The 26,053-nt window shown below is 48.5% G+C and overlaps 1 protein-coding gene across 1 annotated transcript in view; it reads right to left on the reverse strand.

The window, feature by feature from the left end:
* The window catches only part of ZFC3H1 (zinc finger C3H1-type containing), an 844,920-nt gene that overhangs the window by 108,244 nt on the left and 710,623 nt on the right, over positions 1 to 26,053 (reverse strand). The gene's annotated exons all lie outside the window — the stretch shown is intronic.

The following is a 26,053-nucleotide window of genomic DNA, read 5'->3' on the forward strand; positions in this document are numbered from 1 at the left end:
AGGTGCACAACTACACCTAAAGGTAAGAAACCATCTCATTTTGAAGTGGGAATCGTTTTTAATTCGCATACGGTGCGTAGATTCAATAGCAGTATTCTCCCTTCTTGGGAGGCTGGGTAAAAATGAGTGAGCATTTTCTAACAGCTATTTTAGTAGTGTCTGCACTATTTCCAATTTGCTGTTAGCTTGAGTGTCCACACCTACATTGTGACAGTGTGCATGGATGACCAAGTGGCTGCCTAACATTTCATTTATTGAGACATTAGCTATATAATGCAGCTCCCTTTTTCTTTGTAGGGTGTGCTCTTGGTTTAGCCTCCAAAGCCACTCCAGTGGTCTTATAACATGTTTAGACTGCTTGCATAATTCATCTTGCAATGTTCCCCTTTGGTTACCGACGAGCCTTTAGTTGATGTTCCAAAGGAAAAAATTGGTTCCCCTTCCCTAAGATTAGCCTAGTATCTTGCAATTGAGCTTGCAGTCCTACTGACATTTATTGTGTGGAGCTTCTTTTGTCTTTGGTTATTTGAAAGAGGAAGGTAGGTTGATAGCCTGGTAGACATGGGGAGTGTGAAATGGCATTTTGGGCTTCTATTGGGCGTTTCTGTAACTGGCTGACCCTGTGCAGTGAAGTAATGGCGATGAGGAAAGTTGTCCTGAGGGTTAAGTATACGAGTCCTGCCTTATGTACGGGCTCCAGATAGGGCTTCATTTGCTGAGTGAACACTATGTTTACGTTCCATATTGGTGGGGGTGCAGACCTTGGACATTCCAGTCTTTTTGCTCCCTCATAGAACCTTTTGTAGAAGCTTTTTCCTACGGTGCCTTTTCCGTACACAACTGTTGTACCTTTGATGATTTTTGGGAAAGGTGGGGTTAGGTGCTTGATAATAGTACGTTTTTTTTGTCCTGCCGTACTACATCAGTGGACAAATCTGTTCTACTTGTTTGTACAACACTTATATTTTTGTCTAGCCTTTCTCAGGACAACGATGCATTTTTAGTGCCAGTCTAAGTGGCCGAACTGTGTTTCCAGGAGTCCCGCTACTAACCTGAGACCGGCTGTTTCCAGGTGATAGACCTGTCCTTTTTTGCATTGTTAGCATGCCTTGAGAGGCAGGTAACTAGTACCCTGCCTCATGCAATCAATAGGGCCAAAAGCCATGTTTGCCTGGGACACTGCAGTGCCATCAAATTGAGAGCCATGAGGAATTGTCACCACTTGTAGCAAGAACAGTATCAGTGGAATCAGGGAAAAAACGTAAACAAATTTCCCAGCCCAATCGATCGATATAGCATCCCACTGGGGCAGATTGTCTGGATACCTGGACGCAAAAACTTGGCATTTTGCTTTTTCGTGTGCTGTGATCAGATCTTTCTGGTGTACCCCAGTCCTGAATAACACTTTTGCTTTAGCTCAAATATGCACAAGACACTTGCTTGCCTGATTAAGCTGTCAGATTCTATGCTTTGAATGCCCGGTAGCTGAATGGCTACCAGACTAGCGTTTGTGTAGACTTATGTTTCTTTGTGTAGCCAATTTTCATTTGTCCTGAACTAGAGTGGACAGCGAATGTGATGACTTACAACACTGTGGCTGTATCAAATCAAATGGGATTTGAAAAGCGCTGCTTATCCTATCCAGGCACTGGAGGGGGAGGTGGGGCGGGGCTGCTGCTGATATGGATTCGTCGAAGAGCCAAGCCTTTAGCTTTATGTCCTTCCTGAACTCCTGCAAGGTGGGGGCTACGGGGAGATGGAGGGGGAGGCTTTTCCAGGATTTGGCCTCCAGGAGTGAAAAGGCACAGCCTTTGCTCCTGCTTCTGTGCATGCGGGGTGTCTTGGCCCAGAAGAGGAACGAGGAGCGAAGTATACGAGTAGGTTGATGGAAGTTCACCCTGTGGTTGTGGTATGCCGGTCCCTTGTTGTGTAGGTGTGGGTGAGACGTTTGAACTGACATGGTTTGTTGATGGGGAGCCAGTGCAACAATTTGAGTTGGGGGATTATGTGGGTTCATCTGGGAGGTCAAGGATGAGCCTGGCTGCTGCGTTCTAGATGGTCTGGAGTCTGTTTAGTAGTTGAGACGATTGCCACATAGAGGGAGTTGCTGTATTCCAGGCGGCTGATGATGCAGGCCTGGGTAACTCTGCGTCTGGTGCTGGAGAGCTATAGATTTTCCTGAGCATGCACAGGGTCAGGAAGCACAAGGATGACAGCGTTTATCTGCTTCCTCATTAAGAGCTTGCTATCCAGAACGATTCCGAGGTTTCCTGCGTGTTCTGTGGAGCTGAGCACTGCAGGCCACTAGGATTCGTCCCAATGGAGTTGTTGGTCCCAAAGATGTGTATTTGTTTTGTCTGTGTTGAGTCTGAGGCATCTGTTTTGCATCCAGCTTGCAACGCTGGTCATGCACCTCTGGAAGTTAGACTTGGTGTTAGTCGGGTCTGAGGAGACTGAGGGGATGAGCGGTGTAATGTCATCATAGGAGATTAGGTTCATGCCGTAGGATCTGACCAGAGTGGCCAGAAAGCCCATGTAGGTGTTAAATAGGGTCGGGCTTAGGGAGGAAACTTAAGGAACACCGCAGATGATGTTTTTCGGACCCGAGGTAGTGGGTGGGAGGCGGACGCTTTGGGTTCATCTGAAGAGGAAGAAAGCAATCTATTTCAGGGCTTTCACTTGGATACCCATTTGGTAGAGACCGTGCAAGAGGGTAGATTGGGATACTGTGTTGAAAGCTGCGGAGAGATCGAGGAGAATCAGGGCAGCGGTATCTCTCCTGTCTAGGAGAGTTCGGATGTCTCTAGCCAAAATCACGGCGGTTTCAGTGCTTTGATTTGAGAGGAATCTGGATTGTGAGGGGGTCCTGTACCATCAGGATATGTATTGTTTTCCCCTGGAAGGCTTTCTGAGACCGAAAGACATTTTAGTTCCAATACATGTGATTTACTGCTTCCAATAACTCTTGATGCTCCGCTTTCCCATGTGTGCCCCCCACACTGTATGGATTGAGTGTTATGATGGTCAGAGGGAATAGTTAGCGTGAAGGGTCTTCCTCTGAAAGTTCTCCATAGTTCACACATCTTTTTGAACTTTCTCTGTGACAACCACTAGATCCACCTACCTCCTAACTGCTTGTGACCGCCTCATTGGAACCACTCTAGGATTGTCCTCAAGTAGGTCCTGGAATGGTGAATTGTGGGAAATGCACAAGTCCATCATTCCCAATAAATTTACCACAGTCCTTACTGTCAAAGATTGCTCCCTCTGGTACGGACATGTATTCTTTGCTAATGACAGACCTTTTTCATATGGGCAATGCTTTGGCCTCCATCAAATGTAGGCTTGCTCCCAAAAGGAATATGCTACTTACCAGTATGCATCTGTTCTTGGCATGTAGAGCTGCAGATTTACACACTTGTGCATAGATCGCCATCTGGTGTTGGGCCCAGATGTTTGCAGTGTGTTTTTCCTCTTGGAAAGTCTTTGGAAGTCACGAGGTCGGTGACTCCTCCTTTGGATCGTATTGCGCATGGGCTTCGGCTCCATCCTCAGATTATTTTTCGCCAGCAGGGAAAGATGGAGCATAGTAATAACAGTGAAAATGCCCATGTGTGTGTTATCTAAATAAGATAAACTGGAACAGATACAGGTAGCCGGGGAGGCGGGTGGGCGTGTGTAGATCTGCAGCTCTACATGCCAAGAACAGATGCATACTGGTAAGTATCATATTCCGTTCGAGACATATGAGCTGCAGATTACACACTTGTGCATAGATTATATAGCAGTACCCACCGTTAGCGGCGACCACCCTTATCTGTTGCAGTGGTTTGAAATAATGTTTTGAGTACAGCCTGGCCCACACTAGCTTGTTGCTTAGTTCGCACATCTACACAATAGTGTTTGGTGAAAGTGTGCGGTGTTGACCATGTAGCTGCTTTGCAGATATCATCTAATGGGATATTTCCTAGAAAAGCCATTGAGGCCCCTATTTTACGTGTAGAATGGGCTTTAGGGGAAACGGATAGCGTTCGTTTTGCTTTATGGTAGCAAATCTGAATGCATTTGACAATCCACCTAGCTATCCCCGACTTGGAGATGGGGTTACCCTTGTGTGGTGGAGAGAAAGAGACAAACAGTTGTTTGGTCTTACGGAAAGGTTGTGTTCTCTTGATGTAGTAGAGTAAGGTTCGTTTGACATCTAGTGTGTGTAGAGCTCTTTCTGCAACAGTTTGTAGTTGCAAGAAGAATACTGGTAGTTCTACAGATTGGTTTAGGTGAAAAGGAGAAATGACTTTAGGGAGGAATTTTGGGTTGGTACGGAGAACAACTTTGTTATGGTGCATTTGCAGAAACGGTTCTTGAATGGTAAATGCTTGTATCTCACTGACCCTTCTGAGGGAAGTGATGGCTACGAGAAAAGGGGTTTTCCAGGTTAAAAATTGGAGTTCACGTTTGTGCAATGGTTCGAAGGGAGGCCCCATTAGTCTGGGTAGAACGATATTTAGGTTCCACACAGGTGAGGGTGGCACTCTGGGGGGAATTATTCTTTTAAGGCCTTCCATAAAGGCTTTAACGGCAGGTACTCTGAAGAGTGATAGATGTTGCCTGTTTTGTAGATAAGCTGCTATAGCTGCGAGGTGTAGTCGAATAGACGTATAGGCTACATTACACCTTTGTAGGTGGAGTAAGTAGCCTATGATGTGTTGAGTGGAGACATCCATGGGATTGATGGTGTTGTTGTGACCATAGACAAAACGTTTCCACTTGGCAGCGTAGCACGCTCTAGTGGTGGGTCGTCTGGCTTCCTTGATGACGTTCATACAGTCAGGGGGAAGGTTTATGTAACCGAATTCTTGCCAGATCGCAAGGTTGAGCTGAGCTGGGTCCGGGTGTCTGATCTCTCCATGGTTCTGGGTTAAGAGGTGTGGAGAGAGGCGTAATTTTTGGTGCGGTACTACAGATAGTTCCTGCAGTGTGGTGTACCACGGTTGTCTGGCCCAAGTAGGAGCTACTAGGATTAGTGTTAGGGAGTGTTGTTGTAGTTTGCGCACCACTAGTGGAATGAGTGGGAGAGGCGGAAAAGCGTACGCAAATCTGCCTGACCAGTTCATCCATATCGCATTTCCTTTGGACAATGGGTGTAGATATGTGGCGGCGAAGCTTGGGCATTTGGTGTTTGTGGGTGGCGAAGAGGTCTATCTGTGGATGCCCCCACACCTGAAAGTACGGGTGTAGAACTTGTGGGTGGAGTTCCCACTCGTGGATTTGTTGTGTTTGTCTGCTGAGCAGATCTGCCATGGTGTTTTGAACTCCTGGGACATGCTGAGCTAGGAGAAATTTTTCTGGGGTATGGCCCATCTCCATATGCTCTGTGCTAGCTGAGAGAGCTGTGGAGAGTGTGTGCCGCCTTGTTTTTGAATATAGTACATGGCTGTCATGTTGTCTGTGCTGATTAGGACTGCCTTGCCTGAAATCTGTGTTTGAAATGATTTTAGGGCTAAGAAGATTGCTAGTAACTCCAGATGGTTGATGTGGAGTAACTTTTGTTGAGGTGTCCATGTGCCCTGCACGGTGAGATGTAATAGATGAGCTCCCCAGCCGGAGAGGGATGCGTCTGTGGTTAGTACTATCTGAGGAACCGGGTCCAGGAACAGTCGACCTGTGGAAAGGTTTGTGGTGGTCCACCACTGCAGAGAGCGATGGGTGCGACCATCTACCAACACCAGATCTGTTAGTTGACCCTGGGCCTGGTTCAATTGGCACGCTAAGCACTCTTGGACAGGACGCAACTTGCGTGAGGTACTATGAAGATGCAAGAGGCCATCATCCCTATTAGTTGCATAAACACCCGAGCTGGAAGGGAGTGTTGTGCTATGAATTTTGCGCGTAGTGCCTGAATGCTTGCAATCCTGGCAGGATTGAGGTAGGCGAGCGCTTTTGAGGTGTCTATAGTGGCACCTAGATATTGTTTTATGTGGGATGGTTGTAGATGGGACTTTTCGTGGTTTACTGTGAAGCCTAGCTGGTGAAGTAGCTGGATCGTGGTGTGTGAATGATGTACACACTGATTGTATGAATTGGCTTTTATCAACCAGTCGTCTAGGTATGGGAAGACATGAATGTGCTGTCTTCGCAGATTTGCTGCAACCACTGCGAGGCACTTGGTGAATACTCATGGTGCGGTTGTGACTCTGAACAGGAGCACTTTGAATTGGTAGTGTTGGCTGTCCACTACAAATCTGAGGTACTTCCTGTGAGCGTTGTGCACTGGGATGTGGAAATAAGCGTCTTTGAGGTCCAAAGTTGTGAGGAAGTAGTTTTGGGAAAGTAGCGGAAGTACCTGCTGAAGCGTCACCATATGAAAATGGTCTGAGTGTATGTATTTGTTTAGGGGCCGAAGGTCTTGGATGGTCCGTAGAGTCTCGTCCCTTTTTGGTATGAGAAAATATAGGGAGTAGACCCCCATATTTTGTTGGTTGGTAGGAACGTGTTCTATTGCCTTTTTGTGTAGGAGGGAGATTACCTCCTGCTTGAGTAGCAGTAGATGTTCTGGTGACATTTGGCGTTGTCTGGGTGGAATGTTTGGGGGGTAGATATTAGTTCTAGGCAGTAGCCTGACCGAATTATTTGTGTTACCCTTTTGTCTGAGGTGATGGTAGTCCATACCGGAAGGAAATGTTGGAGTTTGCCCCCGATCGGAGTGGGATGGTCTGGGGGAAGTGGAGGGAAGTCATTGGGTAGGCGCGGTGGCAGAGCGGGAGGTGTTTGTTTTGCCTCTGCCTTTGTTATTGTTGCCCCTGCAGCCGCCTCTTTGGTAACCCCTTGTGAAGGTGGACTGAGTAGGGGATTTGTATGAAGTGGAAGCGGTGTCTGAGGAGTAACCTCTGGATGTGCTTCGAAAGGAAGAGCGGCGAAAGGAGCGTCTGGGAGGGTGAGATTGTAAGGCTCCCATGGATTGTGCCGTGTCAGTGTCCTTTTTCATTTTCTCTAGGGCGTCATCCACTTTTGGGCCAAACAAATGTTTCTGGTCAAAGGGATGGTTGAGGATGGAGGCTTGTACCTCCGGTTCCCTAGCCAGGCATGGCGACGGAGGAGGACACTAGTATTGATGGCCCTAGAGACTGTGTCTGGTGCATCTAAGGCACAACGTATGGAGGTGTTAGTAATTGTTTTGCCCTCCTGAATTAGCTTATTGGCCCTAGCTTTGTATTTATCAGGGAGATGGTGCATTATGGCTTCTAGCTCGTCATAATGGGCCCTGCCATACCTCGCTAGTAGTGCTTGTGTATTGGCGATACGCCATATATTGGCTGCTTGAGATGCAGTACGCTTGCCTGATGCGTCCAAGAGTTTAGACTCTTTGTCCAGTGGTGGTGCGTCGCCTGGGAGTTGGCCCTTTTCCGTGCTGTGGATACTACCAGGGAATCTAGTGGCACTGGCCCTCTGATGTAGGAGGGATCTGTTGGGGCGGCTTTGTACTTCTTTTCAATGCGTGGGTTAATGACCCTGGCCCTAACTGGGTCCTTAAAGATCTCCGGCGCATGTTTTATAACACCTTTTAGCATAGGCAATATGGAGGTGGTCCTATGTGTGGTGTCGAATGCATCTAGAAGGAAATCCTCCTCCACTGGATCGGTATGTAAATCTACCCCGTGGTAGTGTGCCGCCCTTTGCAGTAAATGGTTGAACCCCAAGGAGCCTTCTGGTGGAGAAGGTTTGGCAGGGTAAAGATCGTCTTGTGGGACGTTAGGGATATCAGGGACATTATAATCGCCCCATGGGTCTGGAGATCCTGTGGGAGTGGGGTCCCCTGTAGGTATATCTAGGGCCACATCTCCTATGTCATCGTATGGATCCCCTTGATAATCATCATCCGGGGTTGGGGTCAGGGAATGATGAGGTGGGGGTGGAGGAGGTGGAGGAGGGGAAGGGGGAGGAGGTGGGGAAGGTATTCTGAAAGGGAGGTAGCAGAGTCCTTCCTTTTTGGAGGTGGAGGCGGAGCAGGTTTGTCTAACTCTTTTTGATAGAGAGCATCAAATGTCCACTTTTGGGATCCTTAGTTAATGTTTTTTGTAAGGGATCCGGTGCGAATAGTTCTGGAGAGGTTGGTTGGTCCGTCGGCGCCGAAGGCGTCGGGGCCGTTGGTTTCTTAGGTTTGTCGGTGCTGGTTCGTTGTTTGGAACTATGCTTGGGAAGCTCTGATTGTTTAGTAGGCGGCGAGATGGATTTCGGCTTCGAAGTGTCGGTGGCCTTGTGGGCTTTTGTCGGTACTGAAGATGGGGTCGGTGCCGAGGAGCTGGGTCTCGACCCCGAGTGTTTCGGTGTGGGGCTCGGTGTCGAGATGGAGGCCGGTTTCTTTTTCGGTGCCGAAGAGTGTTTATCGGCTCCGACAGTGGGCTGGCTCGAGCCCGAGCCACCTGAAGGCTTAATTAGCTTCTTTACCGGTCCCGAAGGTGCGGTGTGGGAAGCAGTGTCTTTGGTCTTGCTTAGGCCCGAAGGCGAAGGCGTGACCGAAGCCTTTTTCGGTGCCGGTGAGGGTGGGAGGGGGAAGGGGGTGGGTAGAGTAGTACCCTCTCTGCCGGAGTGATGTCCTCCACATCTGAATCGTCGGCTTCGGATGCGCTGACGAGTCCCTCGTTGGTGTGTTGTTCTGGAGCGTCGACGCCTTTCCCCGAAGATGTAGTCCGGGATCACCGAAGAGTGTGCCATGGTTCGTCTGGCTCTTCGGTCCCGAATAGTTTTCTTGGACCGGAAGGATTTACAGCCTCGTGTTCAGGGGAGAGGCAGAGGTTGCACACCTCGTGGAGATCGGTGTGGGGGAATTTGGACCCCCATCGAGGGCACTTTTTAAATGGAGTCCTTTCCATTACTTTTGGAGGTACTGTGTTTAAAAATACTGTGATTGCAAAATAAATCTGACTCATTTAGGCTGAAGTGAGTACAACTTTATTAACTATCGTGTGGGCTTTCGATATGCATGTATATATAGAATTTTTTCTTTGCTTAAATTGAATTAAGGTATCATGCCATATATCTGCTTGTATTTGTGATTGATTCTAGCAAGTGATAACTCTTAAGAAACACTAGCGAGCGGGAGCATGTGTTCCTCTGTTTTTTTGATGTAATAAATGGCTGTCTTGTCAATCTAAGGACTGCTTTGCCTTGCATAAAAGTGCAGCAAGTAGATTGCCATAAGTTCCATGTGGATGGTGTGGCTAACCTGTTGTGGTGGTAGGCAGCGTGTGTGAAATGCGACTACCCGCTTTGTTGGCAGCGGCGTTGCCCGTGACAGCGTTTAAGAACGACCACAAAAAGGTCTGGAGGTGGGACTCTTTGGCATTGATGGCGAACCAGAGCAGACACTATATGTGAGATAGGCATTGGTCTCTGCTGCTGCTCTTGATTAGCCAGTCGTCTAGATTCACATTCATGAATTGCACAGATGTGATGCCACTGCTGCTAGCCACTTTGCAAGCACGTTGGGGCTGTACTAATCCCAAAAGCTAGTACTTTGATTTTATAGTGTTGTGCATTTCTCACAAAAATGAGCTTACTGGTGGTGGTCTGGATGCCCGCAGATGTAGAAGTTCGAGGGCTGTAGTAATTACATCCCCTCTTCAGAGCATTGGGTAGACATCCTGCAGGAGGGTCATCTGGAAATGCTCTAACAGGAAGTGGTGCTTGAATGGCATGATGTCCTGGAATGGCTGTCCCATCCTTTTTTGAGGATTAAAAATTACAGGGAATGAACGTTTATGCTGGTGCAGGGGCACCAGCTCGAATGCAACTTTGGCAAGGGCCACCCACACTTCCTCCCTCAGCAGATCATGACTGAGGACAGTGCATTGAGTTGCATGTTTAGTGACATAGTATGGAATCTCTAGCCAGTACCCTGCCTTACTATTGAGGGCACCCATTTATGTGAGATCATCTCTTTGCCCTAGAAAAGGAAAAACCTAAGTCTTTCTTTGACAGGTGTTATGTGATAGAGGTAAATCATAAAAGCTACTGTTTTGAAGCAGAGGTGTACCTTTTTGAGCCACCTATAACCTTCCCACTTTCTTTTGCCCCTGTATCCACCTTTGCCATAAGATTGTTGGCTTGGTGCCCTGTAAGTTCTAACAATAGAAGACAGGGGGGGACCAGGAGCCAGTTAATGGTCCAGTGCCTGTGCTCCGCAAAGTCAATGAGGTCATCAAGAAAAGGCACTGTTCCGTAGTGAGTATTGTAGAGAGGCAACCTACACTACAAATGATGAAAGGTAAGACAGAGAAAGATGCTAGGTCAAGGACTTGGTGATTGGGGTGGGGAGAGACACAAATTGTCTCTTGTTGCCCTCACACACCCCGAAGGATGTCATGCTTCATCATCGGGCGGTTGCTCCTCGTCGGGCCGGCGGTGCAATGCCCTACGAGTCCCCCGAAGGGTCTCTTTAGCAGAGATCTTTTAGATAACTGCCAATGGGTGCATGTGGGTGTGTGGATATAAGTCCTCTGTGAGAGGTGAGGGTAGTGCGTGCAGTGTAAGTTAAAACTACTTAAGTGTTTCCAAAGAAGAAGATTATTTTTAATAAAGAGGTACCCTTGGTAGACTAAAAAACCCGTAGGTTAAGAGTTACAAATAGAGACGCAATGTGTCCGGGTAACTAAGCCATGGTCGACATGTTTCACGCCTGAAGTGGTCTGGAGGATCCTTGGCGTTTCATCAGGACCGGGGGTGAGGGCGATGTGAAGTGAGTGCACAAACATATTGGTGTGAGTGGGGTACCATTAGCCCTCTCACAAATCCAAAGGGATTGTGAGTGGCGGCTAAGACTCTCAAATTAGTTGAGCCCCCTTGGTCAAGACCTAGAAAAGGTAGGGTAAAAGACAAGAAAAGAAAAGGGTTTAAAAACAAACACACAGCTCATAGTAATTCTTGTAGAGAGCTTGAGCATTGGCCTCCTGGTAGGGAACTAAGAGACGATTGGTCCAAGCAAAAGGTGAGGCTTGATAGTTATTAGGTCAGTTCAGGTTCCTCCATGGATGGTGTGGCCTGTGTCAACATCAGCCAGGGGCACAAGTGGGAGGGCGCCATCGGACTCAGCTCAAGATGTCAGCGTGAGTTCGGTTGGCGTCCCAAACCGTGTACCCCCTGGCCGATGCCAAGACGACAGGTCCTCAACAGGTATGGCTGGCACAGGTGTTGAAAGAACAGCGACAGGAGAGGGCGCGCCATAATCCCCAAACTCCCCCCTGTCGCAATGTAGCGACCCATGCGGGGGGAGGGGGGCGGGGGGGGGGGGGGGGGTGTTGGGTTGTTTGGAGAAGCACAAACCTCTCGAATCCCCGTAATAAGCCGGTCATGCAATGTGAAATGAGGCATGTATTGGTGGGAGCGCTGCGTTAGTGCTTACCTAGCAGAGGAGCAAAAATTACTCCACGAGCTTAACGGCGTTGGGTGCCCACACCTTCTTGGGCTGCGGGTGTACGGCAAATGTCAGCACAATGATGCGGCCCGTAGGTGGGGTGGGGAGGCAGCAGAGACGTGCATAGCACAGCGTTAGCGGTATAGCATACAACATCACAGAGTGGAGACTTACTTCCGTAATGGCTGATTCGACGAAGTCAGGAGGTAATCACGGTTCGCTCGGGTGTCGGCACTAGAAACCTGCCCCGTCCAGACGCCAGCTCGTAGGTGGTGTGAAGGGGGGGATCTGGCCGGTATTTTAAGTGTAGAATAGGGGGTGTGTGGGGAGGTTCCTGTTTCTGGTAGAGCGTGTCATGCTTCGTCATCGTGGAGTTCAGTACGCATGCGTGTAGCTAGCCCCGTTGGAGTGCTCATGCGTGCATGCGTGTAGTGTATCGGGATGGTAGTGCACATGCGCATCAAAGTCAGTTGTGAGCTTAGGTCGGGTGGAAGCAATACAACACTGTAATGCACTCAATGCATAAATGGAAATGTGAAAGATGCCCGAATGGGATTGTATAGAGCAAGTATAGAGCAAGTCCCTCCTCTGCTGATGTGTGGTGAGCGGACAAGTAGAGTCCAATGCGTGCTTAGTAACAGACGAGCATGCGCGATATTGGACCAAAGGTCTTAACCTAACTCGCTCTATCTGGTGTGCCCATAAGTCTCTTCTGCTTGCAGTGAGGCAAGGTGGTGGAGGTAGAGGGGACAGAGTGGGGGGCACGAGTGGTAGTGTCAATTACCCTGGTAGTGGGGATTAAAGATAGTATAAGAGTGCATTTATCTCATCACGCTAGGGTGTGGGAGAGGTCACCAAGCAGAAGGGTCAGTCTGTGGTGATTTCATCATTAGTCTATAGCAGCGACTAGATTCGCCAGTTCCTATGGGATGTTGGTTTCCCATGGCCCACACATGAAAGGTGATGGAATAAGTCTACAGTTCTGACCACGGGATTTCGTCGTTCAGGCCCTGTATGTCAGTGTGGAGGCGATGGACCCAACGTTGTTCGCGACTAAGGAGAGAGTCACTGTTCCAGCATGTATTGGCCTCTAAGATGGTCCACTGGATGGCTTCACATGGGTGGCCTTTCTCTAAGAAGTGGTTAGTCAGTTTGGTAGCTGATCGTGCTCGTCTCACCGTGCTCTTATGCTCGCTGATCCTTTTCTTTATTGCTCTAGTTGTCATCCCAACGTAGTGGAGGGTGCAGGGGCATGCGATGAGATAAACACAATTGGTTGTGTTGCAGTTAGTGTGTTTTCGTTGTTCCCATTTCAAGTTCCCCAGTTGTAATGATTTAGTGTGTCGCGTAGAAGAGCATGCCCCACATGTGCCACACGGGTAGTGTCCAGTGACAGCTGGGAGGTCCCACAGGGTGGTTTCTTTGATCGTCTGTGGTGCTCGTGGTCGTGTGTTGAACTGGTCACGTAGGTTTACAGTCCTCTTGAAAGCAAAACGGGGGATTGGGATATCCAATGTGTCACTGTTGAGGATCCTCCAATTCCGGTTGATTATTTTTTTGATTTGATAGAGGGGTGAAGGTCGTGACGCAGGTACTGAGATCATTGGTTTTGGGTTCCCTTGTTTCCAGGAGACCTGTCCTGGGTAATGTCTCTGAGCGAGGTTGTCTGCCAGGTGGTTGGCTTGGGACTCAAAATCTTGTATTTTGCTGCAATTGCATCTGATTCTCAAGAATTGGCTGTAGGGTAGGTTCTCTCTCAGTGCTTTGGGGTGGTAGCTCTTAAAGCTAAGGAGGCTATTACAGTCCGTGCTCTTCCTGTAGGTGGATGTATGTAGCACTCCGTTTGAGGCTGATAGAAAGGTCCAGGAAGGGGATCTTCTCCTTGCTAGTCGTCATGGTGAATCGAAGGTGTGGGTCCTGGTTGTTAATCCATTCATGGAATGCCATGGCCGCGGTCTCAGGCCCCCTCCAAAGGATCAAAATATCATCAATGTAACGTTTCCAGGTTACAAGATGCTCATGGAAGGGGTTGGTATCGGAAAAGATATGGGTAGTCTTGAAGTGGGCCATGTACAGGCCTGCCAGGCTCGGCGCAAAGGTGCTACCCATACTGGTACCTTGTACCTGGTGGTATATGGTGTTATGTTATGTTATGTTAGAACTATATTTCTTGAGCGCACGGCTACCCAGAACGGGTGTCCCGGCGCTTTGGCAGAGAGTCCTGAACACAACCAAGAAAAACCCAGCGGCAGAAACACTGTAGGCCCACTGGTTAGGCGGAGAAGAGGAGCGTCTTAAGCTCCTTTCTAAAGGCCAGAAGATTGTTAGCCTTGCGGAGTGACAGAGGGAGCTCATTCCACAAACTGGCCGCCATAAACTGGAAAGACCGGCCTCCCATCCGCACGCGTTTGATCACTGGTACCTCCACTTTAGCCAGGTCAGCAGATCTCAAACTCCTCCGGGGAACGTAGAGAGCAATCCGCTTCCTGAGGTAAGCTGGGCCAATGCAGTGGAGGGCTTTAAACGCCAACGTGAGGACCTTGAAACTAATTCTGCTAGGGATAGACAGCCAATGCAGCCTACCGCGCAGTAGAGAGGCACTGGCTCTCCGTGGAAGGCCAAAGATGGCTCTGGCCGCCGAGTTTTGGACAACTTGCAATCTGGATACCAGATATTTAGGCAGACCAGAGAAAAGTGCGTTAGCGTAGTCTAAACGCGAGCCCACAAGTGCTTGCACGATGTTCTTGCGATATTGAAGGGAAAGCAGTGGGAGAAATTTCCTCACCATCTTCAAGATACCGAAACATTTCCCCGCCAGGCCCGTGATGTGGGGACGAAAAGAAAGACTGTCGTCAAATACCACACCCAGATTTTTTACTTGGGCAGATGGTTTCTCAGGGGGGAACATGTCGGAAGGCCACCACGATTTCCAGCCAGGGTCCTCAGCGCAGCCAAAAAAGAGCAACTCGGACTTATCCGAGTTACATTTCAGGTTCTGGTGCTGAAACCATGCAAAAACAGCACTCAGGCAGTCTCTGATTCTGTCGCCATTAAAAACCTCTCCCTTCCTGCAGGTAAACAGGAGCTGGGTGTCATCAGCGTATGAGATGACCCGGGCTCCAAATGCCTCAGCGACCTTCGCCAAAGGGGCCACATAAATGTTAAATATGGTGGGGCTCAGGATGGATCCTTGAGGCACCCCCGCCTCTAGCGAAGGCATTTCCGCGGAGAACGGAGGAGCCCAGATCACCTGCCGACGGTCGGTTAAGAAGGATTGAAACCAGTCCAACACCGTCCCCCGCAGACCTACCTCCCTGAGTCTTAGGAGGAGGCCGGCGTGTGGGACGGTGTCGAATGCCGCCGACAGGTCCAGCAAGACCAACATAGCCTTTCCCCCAAGATCAAGCGTTTCCCTGATGGCGTCGGTCACCTCCACAAGAGCTGTCTCCGTACTGTAATTGGCACGGAAACCAGATTGGGAGTCATGCAGCAGTTTGTTATTCTCTATAAAGGTGGTAAGAGTATGCTGAACATGTTTCTCCGCCACCTTCGCCAGAGCAGGGAGGAGGGAGATTGGTCTATAGTTGGCCCACTGTAAAGGGTCGAGCAGAGGTTTCTTAATGAGCGGGAGAATAAGAGCATGCTTCCATTCTTTAGGGACCACTCCAGAACTCAGAGACATGTTGAGCAAGGGGTTCAGCAAGTTGTTAATAGCTGGTGCCACCGAGCTCAGGCATTTAGCCGGACACGCATCCAAGGGGGATCCAGATTTCAACCGGGAAAGCAGCTCCAGAGAGGACTCGCAGGATAGCGGGGGGAACGTCGAAAGAGTGGGCGCCAGCTCGGCTGCAGCGGATGGAAGGACCTTCAGATCACTTTCCACAGCTGCAGCCACTTCCAGGGACCCCACCCGATCGAAAGAGTCCTGAATCCTACGGATCTTGTCCACAAAGAAGTCAGCAAGCTGCTTGATCCACTCCTCAGTATGGGAGTGAACCCTAGCGGCCGCCACCGGCTCTACGAATTCCTTCACAATTCGGAATAGTTCCCGGCTCGTGTTATCAGCCTGGTCTATTCTATGCTCGAAGTAGATCTTTTTAGCTTCGGCAATCTGTCTGTGATAGGATTTTATCGCACCCCTGTACTTCAGTTTCTCCTCAGGCGCATATCTGCGCCGCCAGAGCCTTTCAGATCTTTTGCAGTCCTGGCGCGCTTTTCGCAGAGTAGCGGTGAACCAAGGAGCGGAATCCTGGCAGGGGGCTGTCCTGACCGGTTTCCGAGGGGCAAGCTCCTCGAATCTTGTCCGAAGCCAGTCCTGGACTAGCGGCAGGTCGACTTCTAAGTTCCCAGTCGTAATGCAAGGATGTGCATGGAGTGCGTCAGCGAGCATATCAGCTGACACCAGGTGAAAGGCTCTAGCTTGACGAGACCCGTCCTTATGCGCTCTTAGACTCGTCTGGTGCTCAGCTAACAACACGAAATTAATTAAATAATGGTCGGACCATAGAACCGGCAAAGGGGAGGACACCTTAATTGGCACAGTGGAAAAGATTAAATCCAACGTATGCCCTTTCACGTGCGTTGGACTATCGATAAAAGAGGTCAGTCCGAGCATCTCGGTAATGTCCCGTAATTTAGATGCATCGGCGTCAGTTGTCGAGTCCATGTGCAGATTTAAGTCGCCCAGCAGTACACAGTGTGCCGAGCGCACACAGGGTACTGACAGTGCCACCTGTAAATCCTCGAAAAACGAGCCTAAAGGCCCTGGAGGTCTATAGATCAAAATTCCTGTGCAGGTATGTGAAGCAGACAGCTGAAGAATAAAGCCCAGAGCTTCACAACCAGCGATATTATCTACAGGATAAGAGGTGCAGACAAGGGACTTGTCAACAACTAAGGCCACCCCACCACCTCTGCCTCCAGTTCTATCCCTCCTTAAGATGGTGAAGTTGGGGGGAAGGGCACTAGCGATGTCAGGTTCCGAGCCAGCCCCCAACCAAGTCTCTGTCAAAAAAAGACAGGAGATTTTCGAGAGCGTAAGGAGGTCCCAAATTTCCATGGAATGACGCGCCAAGGATCTGGTATTTAACAAGGCACACTGACATTCCAAGGGGAGGGAGAGGGGAGCGCGAGATGGAGATGATATGGGACGCCAAGAACATCCAGGGCACCCTTTAGCCAGGTGTCGACCACCAGGGAAAAGACAAATACAACCGCTCTTGGGGGGACGGAGCGCACATAAAGCGGCCGCACTATACCTAATCATCCTACACACCTACCCAAGATGCCAGAGTCCCGCCTCGGCCGCCTCCGAGACGCTGACGAGCGCAGACGGGCAGGACTCTGGCACGACTCAGGCGCAGGGATGGCGCAACCGCTGCGCGTCACCGCTGCGCTAGTCTGGCGAGCTTTAAATAGCGTCGTCTCGGCGTCCCAGGTGACCTGGACGCTCAAAGATGGCGCTCGCACTACTCCCCACTCCAAGATGGCGCTCAGCCCAAACCCTCCCGGTAACCCGGATCCGCCCAACAGCGGTGGAGTTCACCAAAGTTAGAGTGCAAGTAAGGGCCAGAAATGGTTTAGAGGCAGGGAAGCATATGGTGGTTGTGTACATGAAGTTGTTGGTGAGTGCCAATGAGATAAGGGCTGAGATGAACCCTGCCGGGGTTTTGGAAGGGAGTTCTGACTCTCGTAAGAGGTTGCTGATGACATCGATGGTAGCATCCTGGGGAATGTTCGTGTAAAGTGCTTCTACATCGAGTGTGAGCAGTAAGTTGATGTCTTCCGTGTTCTCCTCATTAATAACCTGAATCAGGTTAAGGACATCACGGGTATCCTTGAGGTATGCCGGCGTTGATTGGACCAGAGGGCGTAGGAAAAAGTCGCTTAATTGGCTGAGGGGTTCCAACAGAGAGCCGATGCCCGATACGATGGGACGACCAGGGCAAGGGGTGACACCCTTGTGGATCTTAGGGAGGAGGTAGAAATAGGGCATCCTGGGTGTCTCAATAACTAGGAAAGTCACCTCTTTGGGTGTGATCCAGCCTTCCATTGAAGCTTCATTCACCATGATGCGGATCTGTGCAAGTAGAATAGTGTTGGGGTAAGTATCCAGTATTTCATAATACTCTGTGTTATTGAGTTGGCGGGTGCATTCCTGCTCATAGTCCTCTGTGTTAAGAATTACAGTGGCGCCCCCTTTATCTGGAGACCTTGTTGATTGGAGCGTCGACCCCAGCTCTGGTTGCTAGAGTTGCTAATGGAAGAGTGGCCCGATTGATTGGATGTGGATGAGCCATCGTCTAAAGTCGCATCAGTATCAGTCGGCTGAAAATCTTCTTTGATGTATGGATAGATTTTCTCCCTATCGAATCTCTAAGTTCTGCCGCTGTTGGTAGACTTGCCTCTGAAGGGTGTAGGCATTTTTTTCTTCTCCTCATTTTAGATGGGCCTCATAAAAGTGCTTGTTCCTCTCAATGGGGAGTGGTGGTGGCAATTGTATTTGAAGAGCAAGCCACAAGTTTACAATTCTTCACTATGTGGCCACAATCCCATCCCCCACCCTACCCGCACCCCAACCATCATTCTTCCCTGCAGCATCTACCCTTTTGCTCTCTTACTCAGGGAGAGGGGAGCCTTCAGTCGCCCATCATTAGGCTTGTTTTCTTGCCATGTGGACCACAAGCTAGACTGTCGCTACCTGCCTCCAAATATGTACAGCTTTATGCGGGGATGTTTTGATTTTTTTTCTCTAGCTGGAGTTGACAACCCTGGCCATCAACGGGTCTTTAATGTTTTTTGGAACAGTCTTGAGCAGTGCACAGACCCTCAATCTTAAAGAGCATTTTGATATATCAGTCATCCTCCTTTTGCACCAGATGCACTAACATTATGGGGGCTGTGCAGCCCTTAGTATTACAGTATTATATGCTGCAGTATCATTCAGTGGAAATACTTCATAGGGTATGGGTCCATGTCTGGATCATCAGGATGGTAGACAGTCATCTTTCCAGGTGTCGTCTGTTTACAAAGGCACCACAGACTAATATATAGGGTGTTATGGGTCTTGCTAGTTGGAGTCAGTGTAGATGGGACTGTGGAGACAAGCGAGGGTGTGGTGGTAAAGGGGATGGTGTAGAAATCCTAGAGTGCAACAGGTAGAGGTGGTGGACTGATCACCCTCTTTGTAATAGGAGGGATAGTCTCAAAAAAATGAAAAATAAGAAAAAAAAGAGTACTTCCTTGAAAGTAAGTCTCTCTTTGGGGATCTGAAAGTGTATGTGAGTGCTCTAACGAATGTCCGACAAGGCTTTTTCCCCTGGGAGGGTGTATTAATATTTTATTTTGCCTCGTGTGGCAAAGATGTTTGAAACCTGGAGAATAGTTGGCCCTCACTCAAGTCTAACCTAGGAATTGAATTTTTTCTGCAGCAACCTTGGTTCAGGTCTGGCTAGAGGACTTGCTGACTTTGGTTCAGAGACCAGATTGTCAGTGCTTTGGAGTGGAGGTGATCTTTGGCGAGGTTCAGTTCCTTTTGTCGATGGCTTGCAAGGGGTTTCAGCTGGTGGAGGTAGACCGATATTACACTCCCGATACTTTACATGCATGGAATGCATGAATTAATCATTATTTAGTCTCCAACATGTAACAATATAGACAGCACCAAGCAACATTTCATTGGCTTCTGTAACTCTTTCTGGTGGATACTCTAGACAGGGGTTGCCAACCTTTTATGAATTGAGAGCTACTCATGTTCAATGAAAAGCATTGACAGATGCTAATATTAGTGCCGTATAATGTCAATTTTTTTATGTATCATAGTTCAACCTAGCAAACACCTAATTTAATAAGCTGGGCTACACACAGGTGAGCTTCTCGGAGGTGGCTGGAGAGCTACAGTAGCCCACGAGCTACTGGTTGGAGACCCGGGACCTAGCAAATTCCTAACCTTGTGAAACCTCCTAGGAGCCAGGCTGGATCTGGAAGATTTTCATAGCAACTCCTTTGGCATCAGCAGGTGGCATCATGCAGCTCCTCTTCGGGCCCGTCCTTAAAGAGAGATGTCGGCACACCTACATAGCCACCAACTCTGAGCGCAGACATCAGTTTCTTTCAGATCTCTGTTCATGCCGTCAGGCGTGGAGACCTTACAAAACCATTTTGAGACAGTGAAGATCAATAAATTCAAATGTTAAAGTGAACCAGAGTCCATTCCACAAAATCGGGAGGAGGGTGGGTCGGTAGTGAATCAGCGGTTAGACTGTCTACCAGAAAGAGCGTTACATAACATAAGTAACTTACTTCTGATGGCTATTTCTAACTGCGTATATTCGTCAACTTGTAACCAGTGCTTAATTTGCAAAATATTAAGTGCCAGGGCTCTGACCACTAGGCCACTGCAGCTTGCACCACCCATCGCCCTGGTCTTCGCTGCTAATACAACTACTAACCATCTCTCTTGCATGTAAAAGCGACCGTTCAGATTATCCCAGGTCCCCAAAGCTAAAGAAATGGCTAGGGAGGCAGGTAGTAGCAATTTTAATGTACTCGTATTCTGTGGTAGACTGTTCTAAGTATGGTGTTGACAATTGGGTTCTGGTGCCAAGCACCGGAAACCAATTAAGTGCCGGTGCTAGGCACCTGAAAGCACCGGCTGAAATTAAGCACTGCTTGTAACTAGATGCCAAAGCAGTACCTCCTCAGAGTGTGGGTTTGACGAATGACTGACCAGGAAATCTTGCAGGACCGAACAGCAAAGGGCACCTCCCACTGGACCCGGCTATCCAGGCACCCACGTAGCTGCCTGGTAGATAGCCAAGACTGACACCACGCAACAGCACAGTGGTAACAGCCTTTGTTCTGGTGAAATTAAGCTGGTACCAGCCCATAACAAATCTAGATGCATAATACAGATGGCACACTTCTGTACAGTTTACTCCTTTTGTGTCCCAGGAAAGCCCACAAAGAGCTGATCATCCATCCGATGCTCTTTCGTGCGATTGATGTAGAAGCTCAGGGCTTCCTTAGAATCAAGGTGGTGATGTCTTTCTTTCCCGTTTAGATGGATGGGTGGCTGGCAGGGTAATGGACTGCCCTATGTGGAAGGATGTGACCACCTTCGGAAGAAATGCAATTTTTGTCATGAGTACGAGTTGTCTGGAAAGAGCAGGGTGTACAGCAGTTAGCGCTTGTAACTCACGCGATAAGCGGACGTTGTCACTGTGACGAAAGCTGCCTTTGATTTGAGAAGATAGCAAAACCAGTGATGCATTGGTTCAAACGGAGCATATATAATGTAAGTAAGAACCAAATTAAGATCTCACTGACGCATTACAAAAGGTGCTGGTGAGAACATATAAATCAGTCCATGAAAAAAGCACATCACAACAGGTGACTTGATTAACAATGTGTAGGAAACCCACCTTTCTATTGTGTGCATCACAATGGGGTACACTGTGCAGAGAGGTCGGGGAGACGCTTATTGGTTTACAGAGGCAAAAGTAGATAATACGAACGCTCTATTTTGTGGTAGTGTGGGCGAGCAGTTTGGTTTATCAGAGGGCAGTGCTAAGAATTTGTTGTGCTCATAGGCAATAAATGATACACACTCAAAAAATGCAGTTGAGACTGAATTAGAAAAATAGTACTTTTTATATAAATATTTAGAACAAGGACTTCAGATACACGGCAAATACTTTTTACAGTACGATAAAAATCACAAGAAATGCAATAATCACAGTTGTGCGCAATTATGCAAACTACATTTCCTATGGAAGAAAAATAGGCAATTGGAGAATCAATGCAATGCAGTTACTCTAACAAGTTCACCTTTTAGAATCAGAAAGGTCTAAAGTTCCAAGGCCAAGTTCTCGGGAGCTTCCCAGACTCCACTGGAAGCAAGAAAGAAGGGAACTTTGTAGCTGGCAAACTACGAAGGAAGGGGGCCACCAGTAAAAGCAAAGTGGAGTTTGTAGACAAGTCCGAAGACTCAAAGGAGAGTAGAGGCTGCTAGGGCTCTGGGGCCACGGGAGCACAGTTGGTTTGAAGATACCCCGGCCAGGCAGCCTGGGTGCAGTGAAGATATGCAGGTGGGCAATGCAGCATAAAGAAGCACTTCACGGTCAGGTCTGGCACCTTGGAGCGACGATTCTGGAGATGCTGGGCCTATGCTGAGGTGGGTCTCCAGAGTCCTGACACCCAGCGTCAGGTGCTGGCTTGCTGTGTAGAGTTATAGTCCGCCTGGACTCTTTTGTAGGTTTTTGCAGCAAGGGGACCAGTGCCCTGGGTATTGCTGCCTCTCAGCTCCGGTCAGTCCTGGGGCCTCCAGACTTAGTGCAGAGGTCAAGCTGACTCTCCAGAACAAGCATCTTAGGCTGGCACCCGGACTACGCTGTTTTGGAGGCCTGTGGCTGCTAGGAGATAGTACCTCCATCTCACTGGAGTTTCTCTGCAGATTTGTGAAGTGCTGGCTACTCTCAGAGGTTTGTGGAGGCCACTAAGAGACGAGATGAGCTGGAGATTGGTAATTGTCCAGTTCTGTGGCGGCAGGCAAGAGTTTGCACACAAAGTCCAGCACGGGGTCTGCAGTTCAGTTCAACAGCGTTTCTTCCACTGTTCAGGTCTGGGAATCCAACCTAAATACTACATTTACAGAAGTGTCCAAGGGAGTGAGTTAGTGGTCAACGGGCCCCTTACGCCCACTATCATGCCCAACTCCTGTGGGAGGGGGACATAGCATTAGTCCTGACTGGAGAAGCCCATCATCTTCAGGATGGTGGGCACAGAAAAATGGAATTCACCTCACCTCCAGCACCTTAGGGGTGGAGCTGGCAGAGCGGGGTACACCTACTCTTTCATTGTTTTACCTCTGGTCTTCCTGAAAAAAGGGGGGTCAGGACAGGAGGGGCAGACTGCTCCTATCTGAAGAGGCTTGGGTCGCATTTCAAAGGTGGCACGGCCTTTGAAGCTTACCGCCACAGACGGTTCTTGCCGACCAGGGGGAGTTGTTAACACCTCCACCCAGGACAATCATTTTTCTTGACATCTGAGCGCATAGGCACACACCCCCTGAGGTCAGAGCTCTGCCTGGTGGTGAGGGGCTGGCTTAGACCAGTCGGTGACCACACTAAGGGTTGGTAGGTTTCAGGGGACCCCCTCTATGGCATCCTCTGTGTGTAGTTATTAATACATCTGACACAGAAATCATTGCAGGTGTATTAAAACGAGATGCTCGATATCAAAATCCCATAATACAGTGAGGCCATCATAGAGCTGGGGAAGTCGTATTGACGAGTGTCCAGCCCATGTACGAAGGCTTCCATTCTCACTTACAATATCTATGAATCAACATGGATATTGCAGGGATATACTATACGGCCTAATATAGAGTGTCTTACCTATAACCCATGTAGTGTCTGTGGGCATGGCACACAGGGATGAGTGCCATGTCAACTCTTCGCTTTTGTCTGCACCAAGGCACACAGTCTGCAATTGCAGTGTGTATGGCCTTGGTGAGGGGACCCTAGAGTGCCACAATTCAGGCTGCTACCCTTGGGGAACCCCTTCACTGCCAATGCCCTAGGTACCAGGGGTATTGGACTGTAATTGCATTTGTATAGCGCTTACTACCCCATACGAAGCGTCAAAGCGCTTTTTGGAGAGTAGCACGCTACTCCGGGACCCATAGAGGATTTGTGTTGAATTAGTATAGTGAAACATGCAAGTAAATTTTAAGTGGTGGATACGTTAGTCTGTTATTTGGCTTCGGAAGGATAGCAGAAGGAGAGAAGAGGAAAAAAGGTTTGTATTTATATAGCACTTCTTAACCCTGATGGGGTGTTGAAGCGCTTTTTCTGGTGAGTAGCACGCTACTCCGGAACCCATAAAGGATTAGTGTTGAAAATTGGTATAGTGAATATGAAGTAATTTGAGTGGTGGATATGTTAGTCAGTTATTTGGATTGAGAAGGTTTGGGGAGGGGTAAAAAAGGGAAAAAGGTTTGCATTTATATAGCGTTTGTAACCCTAATGAGGTGTTGAAACGCTTTGTGGGTGAGAAGCACGCTACTCTGGAACCCATAAAGGATTAGTGGGAAATTAGTATGGTGGAATATGGAATTAGAGAAGTGAACAGGTTAGTCTATTATTTTGATTGAAAAGGATAGTGGAGAGATAGAAGAGTGAAGGATTTCTTTACCATTTACTAGGGACTTACAAGGGGTACTGAAGTTGTGACAACTGGGAAAGAAAAGGTACAGTTTAGGAAAGTTTCTGGCACCGGAAACCTGGTTGACAGGGACGTTGTGCACCTCCAGTCGAAATTACATCATTTTCCAGGCTAAAAGACGGGGCTAACCATGTACCAAAGAGGCACTTTTCAACACCATGGTTGATCGAGTAGATGTAGAAGATAGTTGGATCTGATAAGTAACTTGCCACATCAAGGCCTTGCGGGACTAAAGAAAGATAAAATAACAGTAAGTCAGCTGAGGCTGGATATTGCTGGAGGAACACCATACAACAAATTTATTTCAGCATTCCATACAAATGGTTTTGACATAGGGACGTCCGGCTGCTAAGATGACACCAACTACTTCGGAAGGAAAATCAAAAGAATCAACTGTTGCTGATTAGTCTGCATGCATGGAGGTGTAGGTTGTGCAGTCTCAGGTGCAGGACCCTACCGTGCTGCTGCAACTGGAGGTCCTCCCAAACCTGATGAGGAGACTAGCTTTTGCCAGAGACTAGTCTTCTAATCTCCATCTCTCCCAGATGACCTCCCCGAACCCAGCAATAATGCATTTCTCACAACCATTAACTGTGGGTGGGGCAGGGGCATGCAGTTGGTTCAATTGTCGTCTAGGTGTCACCAAAGCATATCTTTCGCAGTCTCCTTTGGCACCTGGATGAAATCTGCAAGGTTGCCTTGGTTCTGAGCCCACAGGCTTCGTTCGCACTGCAGAGTCTGTATGCGTCACCTAGCTTGGTCCCCAGTAGGATGCAGGAGAAGAAGCCTCAGAGCCGCTCTTACTGAGACCCAAGTCAAAGGTCATAACATCAGCATCATAGCCCCAATGTCCTGGACTCAATGAGGAGAGATGGCGTGGAAGAGCACAGTGTTCAGGATGACTAATGAAGACGGCCTGTTTTGAAGGAGATAGGTGTGACTTAATCATGTTGTTGGAAAAAACCAAGGATATCAACAGGTAGTCTAGCTAATTAATGTTGGCTTGCCTCAAACAGTTGTAAGCCACCGACAGTCGATGAGGTATGGAACACTGGTATTAACAGATGGGTAGGGACCCCCACCATCACCTATGTGAACACCCAAGGTGCAATGAGAAGGCCGACGAAAAGCAATGATTGTACTCTCAGCCTACCTAAATCCACAGGCAGCATCTGTGGGACTTCGAAGAGGAATGTGAAAATAGAAGAGCTGCAGATCCAACGTCATGATCTGCTATTCTGGATCCAGTGCCCGCTGGACTTGGGTCAAGGTGAGCATTTTGAACTTGTCATATTGGAGGAAAAAGCCCAGAGGGTAAAGATAGAGGATAGGGCAGAGGCTTCCATCCTTGTTCTGCACCAAAAAGTAACAGGAATAACAACCAATTCCTATGTGTGATGTGACATCCTCTTTATGGCTCCCTTGGTCATGAGGAATTTGAACTTCCCCTCCAAGTATGAACAATTGGTCTTTCGAGCAGCATTGTGGTGTGGGAGACATGTTGATAAGGTGTGAAGGGAGTAACCATTTTTCAAAATCTGGAGCAACTTCTGGTCAATGTGAGGCTCCTCGAACAGGAGAGGTAAAAGACTATATGGCCTCCTACCAGGCTATCGTGCACCACTGAGGGAAACTTAAAATGGTTTATGCAATGGCTGCAGGGGAGGGGCAGGAGACTGGGTAGCACGCTGCCCTTGGGGGTCTAGACGCTGGCAGCCGGATTCCAGGGCTCTTCCTTGAAAGGCTTGGGAAGCCTATTGTTTAAGTCAGTTGTGATGCAGCCTCTGCTAGTATCCCGTTCCGAAGCATCGAAAGGGGTGAAATTACTTGGGAAACTGCCATACAGGCAGTGCCAACCCAAGAAAGCGTAGTGTTACTTTGCTTTTTTTTTTTTTAAAGCACTCCAGGGCAGAGTCTGCCTAGTCTCCAAGGAGTATCGCAGGCCTGTGCACACACTAGAATTACAGTGCTTATTGCAACATGACTTGTAAATTTCACAAAATAGAGAGTACAACAAATTATGCAAATTACTTAGAACAGTGCAATCGTATTGTTCTTTAATCCCAACAGTTGCCCAGCCAACACGTGTTTCGTCAGGGGAAGTACCCCACGACTTCTTCAGGGCTTCTGGCAACGAAAAGATATAATGCGCTCCTCCCCGCTGGTTGTAATTCCGTCCCGGCTGGTGGATGGATAGTGAAGAAATAAAGCACTCCTCTCTGCCGGTTGTATTTCCGTCCTAGCTGGTAAATGGATAGCAAAGATAGTCTATTGACGATATAATGGAGGTGGACACACTTCCTTACTAAATAAAATAATCTGCGTGGTGTCCAGAATTGTTTTAATTTTCTCATCTGTACTCAAGAGTACGAGTACTTGGAGGCGAGTGCACCGGCCATGGTCCCGCTAACCCAGAGG

The sequence above is a fragment of the Triturus cristatus genome, chromosome 4_1 (assembly GCF_964204655.1).
Source record: "Triturus cristatus chromosome 4_1, aTriCri1.1, whole genome shotgun sequence".
NCBI classification, from domain to species: domain Eukaryota; kingdom Metazoa; phylum Chordata; class Amphibia; order Caudata; family Salamandridae; genus Triturus; species Triturus cristatus.